Source organism: Corapipo altera, unplaced genomic scaffold, assembly GCF_003945725.1.
Source record: "Corapipo altera isolate COAL_440 unplaced genomic scaffold, ASM394572v1 44, whole genome shotgun sequence".
In the NCBI taxonomy this organism is placed as follows: domain Eukaryota; kingdom Metazoa; phylum Chordata; class Aves; order Passeriformes; family Pipridae; genus Corapipo; species Corapipo altera.
In genome coordinates this window covers 17,231,501-17,251,066 of record NW_020884880.1, presented here as the reverse complement: position 1 = coordinate 17,251,066, position 19,566 = coordinate 17,231,501, and the positions used below count along the sequence as shown (strand labels likewise).

The window sequence follows — 19,566 nt, the reverse complement described above, 5'->3', positions numbered from 1 at the left end:
CAGGACAGCAACGGTTTCTGCTGACTACATTGACCTAAGTTATTTTGTAACATGGACATATCCCCTGAGCTTCACAGTGAGACAGTCAAACTCATGTTACATAGATTACCAAGTACTCTTCAGAGAATTATTGACTAGGTCTGCAGGTGGGCTAAAGATCCAGAGTTGAAATGACCATTAACCATTTTAATCCTGCTTAGCCATCTTATGCCTGCCAGTTGCAAAGCATTTGAAGGCTACGCATAAATTAACTGTGTCAAAACCCCCATGTATCTAATCCCAGAACAGGGTGTCTAGAAAGATGTACTTATAATGTGGAGATCATCTAGAAAGCCAAAGAATTTCAGACTTCCAGAATTCTTTTTAGCATTCATGAAATTGTCTAAGAAAATATTCTGCTGCTACTGTTTGTCAACGTGTATTTCAAGAGCCAAATCCATAAATGGGACCTTTTAAAAGCTTGTTTGTAAAATGCAGCATGTGCTACATAGGAAAAGTCATAACTAACAAGACTGAATTCCTGGTGTTATGTTCAAGGGACAGTTTATTTTTACTGACTGTGCATATCAAATATCCTTTCCTTTCCCTTAGAAGGCTCTCATCCTTTTGCATTGGCCAGCAAGTGGTAATGGCTTCATTCATCAAAAAAACTGGTCTTCTAACTTTAGGGTTCTAGATATGAGATAGAGGGTAAAATTCATGGGGAGATGCAGAGTATTATTTAAATGTATGCTTTTATAGTAAAATGTGTTATTTGATAATTTGCAAAGGTGTGGGGTTTTTATGGTTTCTTTGCTGCCCATTGAAGAGGAGGTGAATATAAGAAGGAGGCAGAGGGCATTGAGGCAGTTTATGCAATGAAGTGGAGTAACCTGACCCTCAGTTGATGTGTCAGGCTCTGAATTAGCATCACCACTGCATGAGGATCAGGAAGGAGTTAGTATCCTTAGGCTACATTGGCAGGGCCTGGTGGAGTGTTTTTGCATTGTTCTGCGGCATTCTAGGCATGATGATTTCAATTGGCAAATACCTGTTTTGGAAGAATTTAAAGCATTGACACATAACTTGGTGTCTTCCAGCTCTAAATGCCATGTGTTTTATGGCATTTTATGTCAGGTCTTAATGTTGCTGTGGTTTTGGAGAGAGCAGTTAGTAGTTTGTGTTATGTGATGGCAAGAGATGAGGAAGGAAATGCAGTGTGCCCCCCTTGTCTGTTGGGTCTGTGGCTTCCTGTGGAGGGCGGTTTTATGGAGATTTTCCACTAGCACTGTGACCAGCCCTGTCTCACTGGACTTGCCCCTGGCAGGGCAGCTCAGCTAAGCTCAGTGAAACACAAAGCCTAATTGGAAGGACCTACATTTTCTACATTTCTTTTGAAAGAAATGGGCAGAGCAAATAATGTGCAAAGAAAATAATCATAAGATGACTATTGGTACAGCTGTAGATGTCCATCACTTTTCTTTATGAGCAGTTCATATTTTCTGTTTCTGATTATAGGAATGACATTCCCTACATGAGTCTGAATGTGAAAAGAAGCATGGATGAAATGAAAATCTTTCAAACTCTATAAAAACTTCATAAATGCCACCATCCAGAGCCAGACAGGTGTCCTTTCCTAATGAATGAAAATGGAATTTTAGATTCTGTTACTGAGTCACTGGAATAACAACAGAATCTAATCCAAAACCAAACCATTTGACTAAAATAATGGGCTGTATTCTTCTGAATTTTTGATAGCTAATTTCTCTGCCCATATGTTATATTTTTACTGCGGAATGTATTTTCCTGTTGTAGGCACTGCCCAAAAGCCTTCAGGTTTTAGTGCAATCTAGAGAAGTTTTTCTGACAGAAGGTTGTAGAATTTGGCCTTGAGAGTAAAGCTAGGCTGTACTACATTTGCAGTTTCCATAAGAAAAATATTTCAAATGTTTTGGCATCTCAGCTTTAAAAACACATACTAGTGTGATTATTTTATGTAGTTATTGCTTTTAATAGAGAGAGTTCAAGTTTGTCAAAATTATTTGGGAACTTCAAAGTTATTGGTATCATCTAAGGATTTCAGAAGTGTAGAAGCCCTTACTTAAGAGTGAATAAAATTAAAAATAAAAAGCAAAATTAATGTACCAGGTAAAATATTTGCATGCAAAAAGATAAACTGAAAAGCTGATGTTCAAAGTGAAGTCCAAACTACTCTTCCTTTTCCTTAGAATGCAGAGTTTACCCAGCAATACAGATGGAGTTAATTAACACCTAATATTGGGTACTTGATGCCATTAGAAGCTGACAAGTGAAAAGCTGGATCTACAGGTTTTGTAAACAGCGTTTGTTAGCATACTTTTGCCACTCTAGGTGCCAAAACTTGCCTAACCAGGTTTATTTACACATAACTCAGATGATGACCAAACATTGAGATAAAGGGATTCTTCAGGAGATGGAGAGCTGGACATAGCATATCTTTGGGTACTATGTCTGAGATAGAGGCGTTCTGTTCCCATTAACTAAAGCTTGGTAAAATAAATAGTTTTCAGATGAGGAATCACACACAAAAATGTTACATAGCAAACCTGAAAGTTTAACTTAACTGTTTTGAAACACAATGTTTTTAAGTGTGCGTTGTCTTTTATAGAATCACAGAATCACAGAATGGTTTGGGTTGGAAGGGACCTTTAAAGGTCATCTTGTCCAACCTCCCTGCAATGAGCAGGGACATCTTCAACTAGATTAGGTTTCTCGGAGCCCCATCCAACCTCATTGTTAATGCTTCCAGGGATGGGGCATCCACAACTTCTCTGGACAAGCTGTTCCAGTGTTTTAACACCCTCATTGTAAAAACCTTCTTCCTTACATCTAATCTAATTCGACCCTCTTTCAGTTTAAAACCATTACCCCTTGTCCTATTGCAACAGGCTAAAAAGTTTGTCCCCATCTTTCTTATAGGCCCCCTTTAGGTACTGAAAGGCCACAATAAAGTCTCCACAGAGCTTTCCCTTCTCCAGGCTGAACAATCTCAATTCTCAAACTTTCCTCATAGGAGAGGTGTTTGATCCCTGTGATCATCTTGGTGGTCCTCCTCTGGACTCACTCCAACAGGTCCGGGTCTTTCCTGTGCTGAGGACCCCAGAGCTAGATGCAGCACTCCAAGTGGGGTCTCATGAGAGCAGAGTAGAGGGGCAGAATCATCTCCCTTAACCTGCTGGTGACACTGCTTTTGGTGCAGCCCAGGGTATGATTGGCTTTCTGGGCTGTAACAACAGCTGTTCATCCGCAGCTTTATGGTTGGCACCAACAATTACTACCCACAGAGTAATATATGGGAAAAAAATTATATAAGCATTTTAAAAATCAGTACTGTCTTAGCAATAACTACAAGTCTTTCTGTCATACATTTGCACAATAGAATAGAAAAATTAAAAAGTTGGAAAGTATTATTTTCTCATTGAGAAGATAGTACTTTCAAATAAATATGTAACATAGTAAATTAAAAACATTCTTTCTGTGTTAATACTGCAGTGAAGCTTCTGGCTTTAGCATCACTATTCACTGGCAATAATCTATTGTTGAAGGCTTCCTTGTGTACATTTTCTCCCAAAATGCAGGACAACCTCTGAGGCGTGTCTTCATCTTACTTTATTTACTGGAGTGAGAACTGAAGAAGAAATTAAAAAGTGGCTTTTAAAACCTAGAAAATATCTGTAGAATACAGTAAATCTCATTATTTTCACCTTCATGGCAGATGAAGAGTGAATGTAAAGAATGTAACAGTAGTGCCAGTGAAATCTACAGCAGCTGTTTCGCTGACTTCAGCAAGGCCAGTGTTTTGCTCTGCTTTTACTCAAGGGTTTCATAATCAACTCAGTCATTGTGCTTCTATGCTCAACACTGTTCTATTCGGTAATGACTGTAAAGTTAGATCAAGATAGGAATTATAATGAAATTAAGTGCTTACATTGGGGAATATAATTTAAATGTCATAAATGCATATTTTCAGTAAGTAGAATTTAATATGCAACATTTCTTGTAACAGGTCTCTCATTTGGAGAAGAAATTTAATCAGCTTTCGTGCAACAAATCCATTTGAAAACCAGTGTGTCCAAGGGTGTTGCATGTAGTTTCCAGGAACTGGGAAAAGTAATAGGATAGGAAAGGTACCACATTTTCTTCGTGAGTCTTTTCACTGTAATGCTCATTACCCTGTAAACTTGATATTAATTCAGATGGAGAATAGTTTATTAACATCAACTGAGAAATTATTTATCCTGAATTTCTATTATGGTTTTTCTAGGATAATTTAATTTGACATACTGTCTGACACTTCTTTGCCTGCCAGACCACGATAAAATCCGACAACTCAAGTGTATTATTTCTTTTAAGTAATGGACTTTTTAGAAGGACAGTAAATACTTTAATATAAGGTTTTGTTACACTAGGATTCAGCAGCTTTGTAATGAGCTTTTGGGGATTTTCAAAAGGTTAACAAGATTTATATTGTGGGATGTTTTTGCATGAAGCTATGAATCACTCCGTGATGGCTCTTATTACTTAGAAGCATATTTTTGAATATGCAGTTAAAAATATCACACTTCATAAGTTCTAGGTTACAGACACTCTGGTGTAATTTTACCTTCTTTGTTTAAATTTTAATGTTTTTAAAAGTGCTATATCAATACAAAAGCCAAGTAGTCTGTAAAACATTTTGCAATGTTTCAATTTTTTATGCATTTCTATATGTTGGTGTTTTCTTTTTCATCATGGGGCAAGAAAAGATTCTCTAAATAGTGGGTTTTTTCTTTGGAGAAACATGAAGATCTTATGTCTCTGTGTTTCTAAACGTGTTTAAATTTGGTATTTACAACTTAGGAATACCTGCTGTTTTTTCCAGATAAGATGTTTTCAAGAGGGGGAAAAAAAAAAAGATTGGTTTAGATTTCATGAGGAACAGAGGAAACAAACGTGTTATTTTTTTAGTTTTGCAGCATTTGCTAGTCATTTTCTGAAATACATTTCATTATGTTAATGCTGCTATTTTTTTCCTTTTCTATTTTGTTTTTTAGTAATCGATCAGTATGGTCAGTCCCTTTCTATAGTAACTTTGTTTAAACCAGAGCTGTTTCTTTTGCTAACTCATCTTTCTGGAACTTATTTCTGGTGGAAGCAGACTGCTGTGTTTGAAATTTTGAGTATAATTCTTAGAATGTGTTACTCTGTTTCACAACTACCATCAGTTTAGAAGGAGTGCGTAGTGTCAATATAAAACATAATTGTTAATTTTGCAGGCAAAAACCTTTTAAAGTAGTTAATAAAAGGACACAAAATGTCCTTCTATGTTTTTTAAGTCTTCTTCACTCCCTGCCATAGGAGTTGCAGCCTGCCATTTTATGATCTTCAAAAGTCTGACCACAGACTGCTGTTTAGTTCTTCGGATAACAGTATGTCAGAGCAATGAACTTACACTGCTTCTCCTTTATATTGAGTTCTAGAGAGAGAGAGGACTGTAATTTTTTGTGCCAATTGTAAAACTGTTGGTAAACTACAGGATCAATGCAATCAGGCACTGTTCAGTTATTTCCATATAAACAAAATACCTTTGACATTCCCTTACTGCACTTCTGATTGTGTTCTTTAAAAGCATCAGAATTGCTACAGTGCTTACCATAAAAGAAAATTAATGTTCAGGGAAGTGTGTAAATGTTGCAACATATGAAGGCCAGACTTTCACTTCTGCTTTGTTCTATGTCTGAAAATGGTTTAGACTTGTACTAAGCTTGAGTTTATTTCAAGTTTTGAAGAATTCTCTCCTCACATCCCAGTTTGTCTTTCTTACTGAAGAAACCTTTGACTCCATTGCTTGGGCAAACTTGATTTGTTTTGTTTTTTTTTTTCCTTGACAAATTACATATTTGTCAAGACTGCTAGTTTTAGTACTTCTGTTCTTTTTACCTAGCTGTTGCTCAAACCTCAGTCCTTCAACAGGAGATGTTATTTCAAGATACCTGGTATCTCTTTAAGGAATTCTAGAACTAAAATAACTTGAACTGTTTTATCATCTTGAAAAAAGAAAGAGCTTCAATTATGTGCACATATCCACAGGCTTTGCTGTTAGTAAGCAATCGCCAAATCTACTGCCCATTCTCCGGTGGGAAGGAATGGAAGATCTGATGGGGATTGGGGAAAGTCCATGTGAACTGATTTGAAAGCTCAAGAAAAAAAGCTCAAGGAAAGCAGTACTCTGGATTTTAGAAAAAGGTGATCGTGATCTGAAGTGATCTGTGGAAGTGATATAAGTGATTTTCTAAACGGCTTCACTGTAACTTATATGTTTTTAAAGATCTATTTTATGTATTTTGATCCGTAATCCGAAAATGATGTTTTGGCTTCTCACTTTTACTTTAGTAGATTCCCAGGCATTAAAAGAATTATCTAACACAATATCAAGAGAGTAAACATCCATTAACATCCCCATATTCACACAAACAGTAGTCTGCAAAATGAGTCCAGGTGAGGTGGATCGCTGCCTGTTGGGCATTAAATCAGTCTTGCTTTAAAACGAACAGAGAGAGGTGGTTGTGCACATTAGAGACAGATACTGGGACTCCTTGCCAGAGTGTGTTTTGAATGCAAGAAGTGTACTCAAGGGGAGACTGGGCTGCACTTCAAAGAGAGATCCATTGGGTATTGCTACATTTTAGAAAGGCTCAGGCAATCCTTTGGACTGACAAGTAGTAGGTGGGGATTGTGAGACTCTTGGTGGAAATTCTCAGATATACTTCCTTTGTTCTTACTCTCCCCTGGGTATCTACTTATGGCTCCTGCTGGAGAACAGCAGCCAGGTGAGCCCTGTGGTTTGAACAGAACTGTTGTACTCAGGTATACCATCTTCTCAGAAAAACTTCCATGTACAGAACTATGAGAGGGGAAAATGCATGTAGCATCTATGTGGCTGTATCGGTTAGCAACACCTTTCTAGTTCCATTGCATATCCTGATATCTTACTGCTTTTTCCCTTATAGCTTTGGTCATTCATTTCTTTCTGTATGTTTGTTTTATCCGTAGCTGTTACAAGATTCCATATTGGTGTACACAATTCCTGTTCATTTCTCAAAGGGCAGGATTTCAGACAGCTCTTTATTACATACCAAAACCCCAAACCCTGAACCATTTGCTTCTCTGTGCTCAGAATCTGCCTCTTACAGATTAACTTACAGATGAACTGTCATGTTCTTCTGGATATTCTTTTTCTCTGATTAATTTTTTCTCATGTTTAGAAATTTGAGCATAATGTCAAGCCCAGATTCTTGATGAGATAAATATATGTGTAATATTACTTTAATAGTTAATAGAAATTCGGTGTGTTTTTAAAAAGTGATTGCATTGATTCACAGAGGAGCTCGTTAAGATACATGAAGAACAAGGATAAAGATATTACACTGTATATTATGAGTTTCTTAATGTTGCTTTTTCTTACACATTAGAGACTTTTATAACTTTATTGTAATTATCTGTGCACTCTTCTTTCATGGTGATGTAATCTTTGTCCAAAAGATTGAAAATATTGAAATTTAATGTGTCTTGAAATTCATATTTTTAAATTTAATACTTAAATATTTTATAATATTGCCACTGTTAAAGCAAGTAACAGTACAACAGTCCTGGATTAAATAATACTGGCTCTTCCACAAACATACATACACATGTTTCTGAAATACTGAAAACCACATGATGGTTTCAGTAGACATCATTACTTCTATCTGTTAGTCCCTTTCTCTCACTCTACAAATTTTTTCTTATAGGCATTGTCATTTTTATATTTTAAAATTTAGGAAAGAAATCACATGTTCTCAAGGTTTTATTTAGCACATAGGCAGGATTTACATGTTTATGAAAAAGAGTCTGGCTAGTCTATGTTAGCTGTGCTCCATCCTTCTGCTTATTCAACGATCACATGAACCTAGTTTAAAAGTTGAGAAACTCAATTGTGAAGTGTTTCCCTATTTTATAAGGAAGCATAAGAAGAAAATGCCATGGTATTATTTGGAAGAAGAGGGAAGGACAAGAAAAGAAAGGGAAAGAGGAGAGGAGAAGCATAATACGGGAGTGAAAATAAAATACTGTGAACTGACAGCAAGATTAATGAGAAAAAATGAAACCTAAGCCTTGTGTGGCACAGATAGTTTAATCTTTCCTGGCACAAACATGCATGAAAACTTTACATGCTTTTACTTATAGTTACTTTGTGTGGTTTAAAATGGTTGAACAAAATATGAATTTGGTATTAATTTTGTCAGGGAAGTATCCTTTAATTGTAGCTTGGTTGCTTTTTTTTTTTATCTCAAGTCATCAAGTAAAAATCGTCTAGCGTTATCAGACTGAGTCCATACAAAGCTAGGCTACTTCATCAACCTACTGTGCACCTCTCAGTCCTAATCCTGATGCATTTGCCTTAGTTGATCTCTCTGAAGCCAACCCACTTCAGTGTCCTTAGATGCTTGCATACTTCAATGTCAAAAAAAACCCCAAACCAGTGAAGTGCTGTTGCCCTCGCTGCTCTGTTTTCAATAAACCTGAAGTATGAGAAAAGGCAAGACATACAAAATTTTTGCAACCAAGTAAGTTAATGACAATTCAGAGATTGCTAAGATGTTCTCCTACTGCTACTATTTTGATTAGCCGCACGGTGAAATACTGTGTAGAGAAAATTTTCTGAGAGATTCTGTTCTGAGCAGTTTCGGAATGTAAAATAACTTTTTGTCGTGAGAGGAAGTGTCTTTGTAACTGTAAAAACAGCAATCCTCTGACATCCTAGAACTGCTGATTTACCTTTTGCCTTGCAACTAAGCGACAGCCTGTTACTGAGGGTGAAAAATAAATGTTTACACTCCCCAAAAGAGTGTGAGCAATGTAATCAGCCTCTGAGGAGCAAGGACGGATTGCCTGTGTGGTCATAGCAGCTTTCATCACCAATGGATCTAGCCATCAGCCGGAGCTACTGTGGTATAAAGCACTAATAGTAATAACAGGAATGCAAATGCCAGCCTTGAGTGTAACAGGGAAGATCCCAAGCTAGGAAAAATAGAGTAATTCTCAGGGCACAGCTGGGGGAATTTAATGCAGTGCCTCTAAGGTTGTTGTGAGTACAGAGAACAGGCACTCTTTCAGTGTGTTTTGTGGTCCTATGCTGTCACTCTTGAGATTCTGTCAGGATTCGTATACAGCTCGTTGCAGCAGGAAACACTATCCTCCTGCCTGGCTGGCTGGCTACCATCTCCAGTCTTTCTGGAAGAAACAACTTATGACTCTCTTCAGTTGTACTAAAAAAAGGAGAGGTTTTTTGTATCCCTTCCTTGACTACTGTTGGTGGATGCTAGTAGAGAAGTAGGAAAAAAACCATAGAACTGAGATGAAAACAAATGAATTGTCCCATTGTTTTTATAGTTCTTTATATAATGACATTCAGATAACACTGCATATCTGAGAGCAGGCCTACCTTTACAATCACCCATTAGCAGTCTTTGTCTGGGCCCATAATAAAAAAATTTGGAGGGATTCTCCTTGCCTATGCTTATAGTTTAGCTCAGTGGGCAGTTCATTTGCTAAAACCTTTTCTGCTTCTATAAAACAAACCTTTAAAGAGCCTCTGAGGAAGTCTTTTGACTTGTTGACTGCTCAAATGCCAGTTATTGCTACAATGTGCTTTATGAAATTCTTGATGATTCCTTTACTTATGTTGACAAGAAGAGCTCTAGGCCCTGCTTATTAGTCCCTCTTTACTCTGAAATAGGGCCTGTGTTTTCAGTCGTGGTTCATCCCAGTAGGCTGTACTGCTTCCTGCCTTAATTATAGCCATTTTAGCAGTAGCTAGAGGGAGAGAGAGGTGCTTCTCTTACAAGTAGGGAGCTCAGACAAAATTAAATTATCATCCTTTATCAAAGATTTTGGTTTGACAAGACCAAGAGTAGATGTAGGAGATTTCAACTGTGTTCTTTGTTGGGGGGAGAAAAAGAGAAAAAAAAGCTTTTGAGAAATCCAGGCAAGATATGTTAGAAAAAATGGAGTCAAATAAATTTAACATAAAAAGGTGAATGGTAATTTAAGACATATCTGCTGTGCCACAGTGTAGAAAGTACAAGAAAAGGAGACAAAATATGAGACCGCTCAGTGGTAGTTCCTTACAACTTAATCCTTGTCTAGAAAAATTCGAATGTGAAATGTCCCTGGTGACTGAAGAGAATTTGTGAAATAAAGTGCAAACTTGTTAAATTAAATAAACTGTAGCTAACATGAGAGTCAGAATAGTGAGACAAATTTCAGAGGGAACTGAAAGGGAAAGAGAGGATGCTGGGTTAGCCTTTGTGAACTCTGCCTGGCAAATTCCAAATGATGGAAGCGGTAATAGAATCAGTTTCTTCTCATAGTTTACATGTGCCTAGAATCATATTTTAAAATCCCACAGATGATTTGCAAACACAGAAATTGGAAAATATGTTTTATTTTTTTTTATTTTTTTTTTAAGTTATGAAGGGGTTTAGAGTTCCTTGTTAAAGTTAAAAATCTGTAAGCCCTGTGCGACACCCTGTCTGAATCCTTGGGAAACAAGTTTTACCATTGTAGTGAATGTATGGTTTTTGATAAAAGGTTAAAAGACAGCAAAGATGACCTTTAATATCAAAGATAAATTTAGGTGAAAAAGCATAGAAATTTTTTCCTAATGAAATTGAACAACCTGGATTATGAATTACTGATCTCAAGGACTAATAGCAAGACCTGAGTAACTGAGGATATAACTGACTTTTTTAAATGAGGTCAAGAATTGTGTTGTGTCTGCTCAAGAAACCAACAAAGGAAGGATCTATTTATGAGTGAATTATAGAAATGTCTGTATTTTTAACACATATATTGCACATGCTTGACTTTTGCATTTATGTAAAGATGCAATATTATCCATGAAGGGAGATAACTGACGTGTGAAGGAAGACAAGGGAGAGTAGCCTTGTACTGAATCAGGTACATTGTCTGAGATTATACAAAGTATAGAGGAAGGGTGGGTTTATAGTGCACAGTTCCTCTTTGTGCATGAAGAGTGAAGTGGGTAAGTTCAGTTCAGATCTTACAGAGAAGTTCTGTGCAGCTCCCAGTGAGTCTTGTCAGAACAATCCAGTCTCTTCCTCTGGGCTTAAATTTATGAAGTCAAGAGAATATGAAAGTGTTTGATTTATTAAAAAAAAATCATATTCTGTTCTTTTTTTTTAATTGCCTAGTGTTCTCTGGGTTACTTTCACTATTCTATTTTAAACCTGATTATCCTCCTACAAGTGATATTCTCTTGCCGTATTACCTGCATTTAGAGTTAGTTTTTAATTTTACCAAGAAAATCAAGTCTGAACTAGAGTAGATCTATAAAGCCAGAAGTAAGTAGGGGCAAATTCTGTAGGTAACTTACCTGCCCTGTGCATTGATTCCATGATGCTAGGTAGTTTCTCACACAAATTCATGTCACTGATGTCCAGCTGAATACAGTGAGTAGAAGGAATGGACTTGTAACTGCAAATATCAGGTGAGCTTGTATTCCCAGCAGAAAAAAAGGTATGCATTTACATTTAAAATTAAATAACATCTTGAGAAAAGCTATAAATGCTATCAGGGACTAACATAGGATAACAGTATTTAATACTAACTGTAATTAAGTTTCCTGAATGTGTCCTTGATTGGAAATGTTCCACTTAATGGAAGTCTTAGGACAAAACTTTGAGAAACAGCAATATTATGATAGATCTGGAGACTGAAATCCAAAGTTATCTTGAATCATTTTTATCTAGAAATTACTGACTTAGTATGCACTTATTTACTAATATGTTACTTTACTGAGTGAAATGTATGTAAAATTAACTCTTAGGTTGATTAAAACAGCAGAATCTTACTATGATTAAAACCACCGTGGATATCAGTTATCAAATGTCTGGAATTTGCTGTTTTCTATATACAAGTTAGACAGCTATTTTGTATTTGAATTTTGCTACAAATAATATAAATTCTTTAAATATGGAACATGATCTGTGATGTATCATTTCTACAGCATTTAGTTTTGCTGCCAAGAAAGAGAAAGTGGGCTATATTTAGTTTTGCAAATTTATCAACTGGTGGTATCTCCATTTCTTCTATACCAAGGAATAAATAAATTATGACCACTTAGAACAAATCATGCAGCTTTAGTATTGTTCATTATCTACACCAGACCCAAGTGTCCATGCTCCTGTGATAAAATTAGCATCTCTGATACTCTGCTGCAACGACAAGTAGAGAAAGGCAGTAGGTAGCAAAAGCGGAACTGCTAAGCATGCCCACATAAGAATGTCACACTTAGGTAACAGAGTGTCCCTCAGGTCAGCCTACGATAAGAGCAAAGTCAAACAAGGCTGAATCCTTGATGTTTTGTGTTTTAAGTATCTGAAAATTGTTCACGACCAGCCTCGACCTACAAGACCTCAAATGATCATATGAGCAAGGCAATAAATCGGTGGTAACTTGCCCAGGGGCCCATGTTGTAGTTGTGACGTTGTGAAAGTTGCATCTAGTGTTAGCCTGTCCACATAGATCTGCCTACTTGTTCAGGCTTCTCAGACGGAAAAATTTATATTTACTTGTACCGAAGGGGAACAATGGTGGCTGAATGGGCATGGCTGAAAGGTTCTGCATCGTATCAGTGCAGTCCAGTGGAGATGCACGGGAATACCACAGCATCAGGAGAGCTGGGGAACCACTTGCTTTCCAAAACTCCACACCTGAGCAAGATTTTGGCAAAGCCAACACTTTGTAGCCCTGCAGTATTTGCCAAACATCCAGGACGTGGCCTCCTGTTGTGGGACAGACTGATTCACCTTCCTGACAGAAATCAAAAATGGAATTTAGTGGGCATAGCAGAAAACCGTTTCTGTAGGAAAAGACACTTCAAAAATTATGATATCCAGAGGAATGGACAGCAGCTTTCGCAATGTCTACATGCTTCAACCTGGACTAGCACAATTTTACAACCAGGCCATACAAAAGCAAACTTTCAAGTCATGTCAAGTGCCCAGGAATACCAAAAAGAAGAAAAAAAGTGTAAAGGTAACTGGCATTATCATGCAGAGCACAGCATTAAAAAAATCCAAAAACCTCAAGCAAAACCAAGTTGTTATGTCATTGCTTATTATCAGGGATTTGGCCATTGGTAAAAGCATTATTATGGAGGGGGGGCTGTTTCTTGTTACCAACTTTTTTCTTTTCGTTGGGATAATTGTGATTTTTAGTTTTCCTTTCTATTTAATTTAGTAGCTTAGTGAAGAGCTCTGATGACAATGTGATGAGTACTTACTGGGAGTTTCTGTGTGATACCTAGTACAAAATAATACCTGTTCTTTTAGAGTTTTTAAAAAGTATTCATCTTTCTCTTTAGATCTTGTTAAGCTGATCAAAAATCTTTTTTGAACCTGGCCTTTTTTAATGAAGCATATCTTTGATACGTGAAAAATGCAAAGGCAAAAGAAAGCATTATTTTACTACTTTCAGTGTATTCATCTCTCACCTGTGACTGTTGTTTGCCGTCTTTCTTATTATTAGCCATCCCCAAAGCCTCAGTAAGTGCATGTACAGAACTTAAATGGAACTTGTTGTTAGGATTATTCTTTGCCTCACTAGTCAGGAGAATAAACCATTTTCTTTCATGTAGGTTGTTTTGTTCGCATCAGCGCAGCATTGAAGGAATTCCTTTTCAGAATCACAGTTGCTTAGGTATTAGCACAAATTTAGTGCTTAAGTTATTTTTATTCCTTTTTAAACTTGGATAAATAGTTCTTCATTGTTCTTTGCCTAAAAAATAATTACTGCATATTGGGAGGGGGGGATTACAAGTTGTTTTCTTTTACTTAAGTCTTGCGTCACTCCAGGAAGAAAGATTACAGTGTCAGGCAGGATATCACCTCATGAAAAAGTTAAACTGGTCTAAGTACCTGATTTCTTTAGATTTAGTTGTGCTTTACCTCAGAATGCCTCTTTGCTAACAGATGTCAGGTGTTGATCGCTTTAACGTCTTACTAAGGACTGTCAGGAGGCTTCCAAACCCAGACAGTCCCATCCAGGAGTCTGTTAATTATGTTGTGTCAAGCTAAATTAGCCTGCTTTCTGCTTAGTTTTATTTTTGAACAAATAAAACTTTTCACCTTGAAGTTTTCACAAGGAGTTGGGGTAGGGAATGACTCAGAAAAGGTACATGTTATAAGTATTGGTGGTTACTTTCTCAAGAGATAAGCTCTGTAATTAACTGATGTCTGCTAACAGGGTCTTCCAATTATGATATATGGGGAGGCTTAACAAATTGGGTTGTCTGGGTCACAGGTCTATAATTACTCTTAGTAATATTTGCTCAGAGACCATCTCAAAAGTTGTCAAACGCTATTCAAGAATTTCATTAGCCTGCGTGTTGGCAGACCTCTCAAGGAGCAAACAATTTCTGAAAGACCATGTACTACCTACATGTTGTGAATACTGCAAGAAAAAGCAAACACAAACTCTCGAGGAGTCCTTTCTGTTTTAAACAAATTTATTCAAGATGTCGAAAATATTTTGAGGGATAACTGGAACTGTAGTGAATATGAACATTTAAATATAAACTATGACATTCTTTGTTATCCAAACAGACTATTGAAGTGTTTCATTAAAAGGTGCATCACACTGGCACATTATGAGTCACATACAAATTTATTGGCATGTCATAACCGAAGTACAGTGAGTTTTGTGAGAGGAGCAGTTTTAGAGAAATAAGTAACTTAGTACATGTGGAGAAGAGAGGTGTGCTGCTGTCTAAGTAAGGTTTTCCTTGGTTTATACCAGGGGCAGCTAGTTTGAAGCTTGCCACATCTGTTGCAAACCCAAAGAAATTATTTTATGCTGGAAGGATTTGGCTCCTTTTCCTTCGGTTGTATCACTTGCTATAATAAATGTAGCATAGACAAAATGGCGATTTATAATATCTTCAGTTCCACTGAGACATACTCCAGGAACTGTCGATTGCTGTTGTAACTTTTCAACGCTGGAATTCCGTAATTCTACATGCTTTGTGATTTAGACACAAATAGCATTTTCAAACTAAGATAAACACTATAAAGACTTAATTTTCTGGTTTTGTAAATGCTTGTTATTACTTTTGATTCTGATGTTTGAAATTTTCTTAGTTTAATGTCTAACAGTAAGTTTGCACAATCACATTTTTGAGGGACCATTTTGAGTCTTTGATCATAGTATGTAAAGTGAATGAATAAGGTGATGCAAATACATATGTTAAAAAGAGATGGTAACTCATTGTGTGGGTATGGAGATAGCTGTATGTGACAAATTATGTGTGTTGCAAAGGCTACATTAGTATTTCTGCTCAAAAGCTGTTACAGTTTTCAGTATATTTTCCTTACAATGTGAAAAGACCTGTCTGGGATGCGGCCCATGTTATGAAAGCACAGATTTGTGTTCTCTGGGAAAAGCAGAGAATCTAATTTTTTTTTTCCCAAAACCATCATCAGAGGTGGCTGAGAGAATACAGGCAACAAGAAAATCTTTAAATAGGAAATATAACAGTTATTTTGTAATGTGTAAAAATTTGTATTACAAAACCAGAAGCTGATAATACGAGTGTACAAAACTGTGAAGAGTTCAGAAAGGTATGTTTAATCCTTGCAACTACATGTTCAAATGTGCAAAATTTTTTTACCAAATACTGGATTTTTATTTATCGCTATTCATGCGTGAAGTGTGAACACAACCAACATAAGAGCCTTCCTTTTGGTCCTTTAGAAGTGGCACTCTGCCCTGAATTTGAATGCTCTGCAATGCTTCCCACGTACTGACATTGCCAAGTCTTTTAGAAGTAGCGTGTAGGGGCCCTAAGTGCTGCACTGAGATACTCAGGACTTTGGCCCAGGGATGCACAGTTTGGAAGAGGTCAGGAGAATAGGACTCCTGTGGGTAATATGCCACCTGCGCATCACACAGGTAGCTGAGGTACACAGCGGAGTGGATTTCACTGAACAGTTCTTCTTTTCTGTGTCAGGCAGTTGGTTGGGCTGTAGCGTCCAGAGGATCGTCCCCAGGATTGCTGTCTTTCCTTAACATATCTATGGGTTCATTTTGATGGGTTTTGTAACCAAGTTAAGAAGAGAACTGCAGCTTAGTGGGGTGTTTAATTGTTTGTAGTTAAAAGTCTTAGTCATAACTGTAAAACAGGAGTTGATGAAGAGCTGAATGGTCTAGTGTAAAGTAGTCTCTTCTGCAGACACCTCTTTTCAGGCATTCTCAGCCTGATTTCTGCCCACCCAGTGTAACATCACTGACTGCGCTACACTTACTTCTGATTTACACCAGGGTGAGTATATAAAAACCTTTGGGGCATTCAAGGTCCATGTTTAACAAGTAATTTCTGCCTTTTTTAGAACAATGAACTGACATCTCAGACTGTGAGAAGTTTGAGCTCTGGATCCTTTGCTGTCACAGTATCAAAGTTTCTGTTTTATCACTGGCCTGTTTGCTTGAATTGAAGATTTTATTCTGATGGTGATTAATTTCCATGTGTTCACATAATCAGATACTTGTGAACTAATAAAATTCCAAGTGCAATACTGTATTGCTGAAGGCAATGAAAGCTCAACATGACATGAAGGCTCTAATATTCAAATTGTAATACAAGACAAAGAAAAACTGTTAATATTATTCTATTTCACTTTCAGACTTTTGATAAAAACCCTGTCTGACTCTCTTTTATCAGACAATTCAAAGGAATACATGATAGGGACCTGCAGGATTGGACCCTAAGAAATTAAAATATTTTAGGATTATTTCAGTTTTAATAAGGATGTTAAGACTTTGCAAAGTTCTTGCAAGAATGATCAGTGAACTGACTTGTTTCCAAGAGAACAACAATCTGCAGTGCTATAAACCTCTATAATGTTAGCACCTTACAGGTAAGGAACCCACATTCCCTGGCAGTGTTATCATTCTTTTTTTTGTTGTTGGAAAAGGCTTCCATCCATTTTTCTTTTTCTCCTCGTCCTTCACAGTTTCGTATAATTTAATTTCTTTGCAGTATTGCAGTAACTCTTGACAAAAATAGGACATATGACACATTTCTAAGCATTATTGACATAGCAATAGAAAATAAGAAATGTTTGAGGGATTTATTTTGGAACAGAGAGTAAGTCACAGGCTGTGCCATGTTGATATACTATTTCCTCCGGTGCCATCCTGGCTGGAACAGCTCTGCCAACACACGGTCTCAGTCCTGTTTAGTTTTTCAGTAACAAACCTAAATCAAATCAGGGGTAAAAAACCAAGAGAAGAGAAAATTTGTGGGAATTTTGACTCTGCTGGCAAAGCAAGTCACATGGGGGAAAAATTCCCAATAAAAATTTAAAGCCTAGTTCCCCAAGGCTTTTCTGGGTGGTGTAGAAGTATTCAGGTATTCTGCTCTGCTAACCTGTGAAACACAGCCTCACCTCTGTGCAAACTCTAACATAAATTCCTGTTAGCTGCACAGGAGATAGTTTTGTGGTAAAGGAACAACCCATGTACTTGCACTTGCAGAATGTTTTCTCTCTGAGGAGTGTGGAGAAGTAAGGTCAGCAAGCTGTGTGCATTACATTTGTATGTGCTACACTATTACCAACTGATCGCCTAAATGGGCATGGTTTGGGGGTTTCTGTGCAAACAACTATTGCAGAATTTCTTACGAAACACAGACATTTTTTTATGAAGTGTTGAACATCCATTCGTGAAAAATCACGTCCCGCCTGAGACATGCTTTTTATCACAAAGTCACTGTTTGTAAAATCTAGATGATGGGCCTGAGCTAAAATGAAAAATTAACTTTTTCATTACTTTTTCACATTGTATTTCACGGCGGTATTTGTCGAGTTAGATAATGGTAAATAAGTGAGGGTTCATTTGGGTTTTACTTCTGGAATTTCAGTAACTATTAGTGCTCTTAATGAAGTAAGATGTTAGTTTAAATTGTTAGAGTCTTAGCAGAATAAGTTTGTTTGGAAGCAACTTTATTGCCTTAAATAGGATTGATCTTGGTAGAGTTCATTTTGACTTACCAAATATATTATTATTTTCTGAGCAAGTTAATAAGAAATGTGTGTTAAAGATGCTTCTTTTATAGTTAGAGGGGGAAAAAAAAATCCAATCATCAATTTAAACTTCTCTGATCGAAAGCACTTGTCCTGAATTTGGTAATAATTAGGCACTGATTGGCAACCTTCTTATTCAGATAGGTTAATTACAGTTGTATGTTGGAAGGGAAAATGTTTCTCTGTTGGCTCTTTGCATTAGTCTCAAATATTAACGATATCGGATAGGGAGAGGTATGTACATGTCATGCCCAGTTCTTACCTATTGCTCTGAACTTTTTAGGACCATTTAGGTGTATGTTCATCAAAGTTGTTTGATGTATACTTAAGATCGTAGAAGAAAAAGGGCCAAGTTACATGGTAATTTTGGCAGTCCTTTAGTTTACAATGAGTGAAATAAAAAACTAAGATCTCATTATGAAATCAGTAATAATTCTGCTTCCCAGTAATGAGAAGAGATATTAAAAGGGATACTGTCTTGTTACTGACTTCAGAAGTTTTACCGTATTTTAACTGTGCTGTAAAGAAAAAGCACATTTTGCCTGGAAAAAAATAGCAGTTAATATAAGTTAAAAATAAAATAATTTATTTTAGATCAAAAAAGAATGGCTTATTAAAGAAGGTATATTGACCATATTGAGGTTTGGGGTGCATTAAGCAATTAAAAGATCATACAGTTTTTGTTGTAGTGGCATTGACATGTTCATAGGTGAGCCAAATTGAGCAGAAACCCTCCTTCTTCTGCTGCGTCTGTTGTCAAAAAAGATACTCTTCTAAAAGTACTCTGTTACTGTAACAGAAAAGATAACAAAGCAAAATAGCAAAGCAATTAGCTTATTGATAATATATAAGCAGTGTTCTTTTTACTGATTATATTATTTTGAATTTTCCCACCTGTTGAACTCAATAGAAATTACTTCTTGAAATGACTGAAGTTCAACAAAGCTGCTTTCTCATAAATGCATTACCAGGCAGTGGGGTGGATTGTGTACGTGTGGAAGGCTGGGGAGATTCATGCGTGTAATTCTGTAAAACAAAATCAATAAAGCTGATGACAGATTAAGTTGCTAAATTTTGTAAAACTAGACTACTGTTCGGGTCATCAGCACAGCACTATTGGATTTTCTATGGTTTAATGCTGAAAAACAGGATTATTGATTTTAGGATTTTCAGCGTATCCCCTCTGGGAGTTCTTAAGCAGTCTTTATAATTCTTCACACTTAAGTTGACAACTACAGTGACATAACTGTGTCCTCGCCTTAGTAATCATTTTCTAATCATATTGGAAAAGACTGGAAATGGTTTATAAAATGATTATTCCGGACAAACAGGGGAACAGGAGGGTTGTCGGGATGTCGCTTCTTTGTCTGGTGGCCATTGCTACCTGCCTGCCATCTTCCCTTGGAATTAACTTACAGTCACA

General features: G+C 36.7%; 1 protein-coding gene across 1 annotated transcript in view; it reads left to right on the top strand.

Annotated features, from left to right (window-relative positions):
• THRB (thyroid hormone receptor beta) overlaps positions 1–19,566 on the top strand; it is an 87,223-nt gene that overhangs the window by 34,292 nt on the left and 33,365 nt on the right. The gene's annotated exons all lie outside the window — the stretch shown is intronic.